Genomic DNA, 2,948 nt, shown 5'->3' with positions numbered 1-2,948 from the left:
ATTAGAGATTTTAATTCATTTACCTTTAAAATAATTATTGATTAGGTATGGCATTACTATTGTCATTTTGTTAATTGTTTTTAGTTCTTTTTGTTCTTTAGGTCCAGAATTTCAGTTTTTTTTTTTTTAATGGCTTCTATGTCTTTAACTTGTAATTTTGTTCATGTACTGTTTTTCCGATTTATTTAGTTGTTAATTTGTGTTCTCCATAGTTCACTCAGCTTCTTTAGCATGATTATTTTGAGATTTTTGTCAGGCAGTTAGTAGATCTCCATATCTTTAGAGTCAGTTACTTATTTTTTTCCTTTCGTGGTGTAATGTTTCCCTGATTACTTGTGATATTTGCCTTGCATTGGTGTCTGTGCTTTGAAGAAGTAGGTACTTCTTCTAACCTTTACATCCTGGCTTTGACAGTGAAAACCGTTCACCAGTCAGGCCATCTAGAGATTTTGGGTGGGCCACCTTGTGGGGATCTGTGGATAGGCTTGTTGCTGGAGTCTTCAGGCAGTTTGACCTGGTTCTGGGTCATCAGGTGGGTGAGCCTGTTTCTTGGATTTACAGGGGACTTGCCTGGTGCCAGGGTCCACTACAGTGGGCTTTTTGACTGGGCTTTCAGGAGCAGACTTGGAACCCATATCTGCAGGGCCTGGCTGGAACTTGGGTCCACAGGAGAGGATCTGGTACTGGAGTGGAACTTAAGCATGAGTCTGCAAAGGGATGACTTGGTGCTGGGGGACCTGGTGTCTGTGTCCATGGAGATTAACCTGGTCCAGAATCTGTGGGGGCTGGCCTCACACTAGGGTTAACTTGGGAGAACCTGGCATCTGGCCCATGGGGGCAGGTCTGGTGTCTGAAACCATGGGGATGGGCCAGGAGACTGCATCCCTAGGCATGGTCCTGGAGCCTGGTTCCACTGGGGCCAGCCTGGAGCCTAGTTCCATGGGAGTGGTCCTGGAACCTGAGTCTACAGTGACTGGCCTGGTGTTAGGGTTTATAGGGGAGGGCCTGGATCTTGAGTCCACTGGAGTCTGTAGCCTGAGGGCTACATCTTAAGTTTCCTTCCCACAGAGGGGCCCACCTGGTGTTGGAGAAGACATGGAGCCTAGGGTCATGGTGGGGGGCACTTGGGGTCTGGCACTAGAGGAGCTGATCACTGGGGTATTCCTGAAGTCTGGGACTATGGGAGTAGGTCTGGTGTTGGGCCAGTCCAGAATCTGAGGTGGGCCTGAAGCCTTAATTTGCAGGGTCAGCCTGGAGCCTTGAACTTTGGGGTCTGACTTGGCACCAGGTTTTACTGCTACAGTCCACAGCAAAATTGGGTGCTCACTTAACTCTCCCTTCCCCACATGGAGGGTATCTCTTTCCAGGCTGCACTGCCTGGGCATGGGGGACGAGTGATGTGGGTCATCTGAAACTGTCATTCCTGTCCTCTTTTCTATTTCTCTGCTGCACTCAGGTGCTGAAATCTCTCCCTTGGATTCCTTTGCTCTTATGAAGGTATTTTCACACATGAATAGTTGTTCAAATGGATGTTTCTGAGAAGGGACAGCTATGGAAAATCCTGTTCCACCATCTTGCTTGGGAGACTGACTGACCTTTTGAATATTTTTACTTACAGTAACGCTGTTTAAGGAGTAGATGGTTTATCCAAATGTAGATGGAATGGGATTCGTCCTTTCTATCAATCCCTCTCCCCTGAAATCGAAGGAAATAGCAATCAAGAGGCAAAAATTGTGCTAATCTGTTTCACCTTCCTTGTGTTGTTGTATTCATTTCTGTTAGTCATGTAAACATAAAGTTTTAGTGCCTTAATGAAACATCTTAGGTTTTTCCACCCTTTCATTTCTCCAGGGTCCACACATTCCACAGAGAGACACAATTTTGTGGGTACAGCTTGGCCTGGGTTTTAGTCATCTATAGTCATGACTTGTTATTGCTTATATTAAAAAATCCTATGCAGTGGTACTGGGAATGTCATGGATGAGGTGCCATTACTCACAGTAGGTGGGGACACAGGTGGTGGCACAGTGCACAGTGCACAGCATGCCCTTAGCAGCAGCAGCAGCAGCAGCAGAGGAGGTTCCCCACAGTCCCAGCCTCTGGGCCAATGCTGCCACCTCACCCCTTCTGCTCTTCCTCCCTTCACTGGCACCATGGCTGATCAGCTGACCAAAGAACAAATTGCTGAATTCAAGGAAGCTTATCTTATAAAGATGGTAATGGCATCTTTATCTTTATCTTGTAAAGATGGTAATGGCACCATCACAGCAAAGGAACTTGGAGCCATCATGAGGGCACTGGGTCAGAACTTAACAGAATCTGAATTGCAGGACATGATCAATGAAGTGGATGATGTTGGCAATGGCACCATTTAGTTCCCCGAATTTTTGACCATGATAGCTAGAAAAATGAAAGACACATATAGTGAAGAAAAAATCATGAGGTATTCCAAGTCTTTGACGATAGTGGCAATGATTACATCAGTGCAGCAGAACTGCATCATGTCATGACAAACTTAGAAGAAAAACTAATAGATGAAGAAGTAGATAAAATGATCAGAGAAGCAGATATTGATGGAGACAGACAAGTTGACTATGAAGAATTAATACAGATTATGACTGCAAAAATGAAGACCTACTTCCAGCCCCTTTTCTCTGTTCTAGAAGAATCAAATGGAATCTTTTACTTACCTCTTGCAAAAAAAGAAAAATGTTTATAATTTTCTGTTTCTGTTTCTTTCTTTTCTTTTCTTTTTTTAAAGACAGAATCTTGCTCTGTCACCCAGGCTGGAGTGCAGTGGTGTGATCTTGACTCACTGCAACCTTTGCCTCCTGGGTTCAAGCGATTCTCATACCTCAGCCTCCCAGTTAGCTGTGATTACAGGCATGTGCCACTACATTCAGCTAATTTTTGTGTATTTTTAGTAGAGACGGGGTTTTGCTATGTTG

At 44.5% G+C, this 2,948-nt stretch overlaps 1 pseudogene; it reads left to right on the top strand.

The window, feature by feature from the left end:
- The first annotated feature begins 2,096 nt into the window (after nt 1-2,096).
- Nucleotides 2,097-2,719, top strand: LOC117072245 (annotated as a pseudogene).
- The last annotated feature ends 229 nt before the right edge of the window (nt 2,720-2,948 follow it).

This window comes from Trachypithecus francoisi, unplaced genomic scaffold (genome assembly GCF_009764315.1).
Source record: "Trachypithecus francoisi isolate TF-2019V2 unplaced genomic scaffold, Tfra_2.0 Lachesis_group4, whole genome shotgun sequence".
In the NCBI taxonomy this organism is placed as follows: Eukaryota; Metazoa; Chordata; class Mammalia; order Primates; family Cercopithecidae; genus Trachypithecus; species Trachypithecus francoisi.
This window is presented reverse-complemented; position numbering and strand designations above follow the sequence as displayed.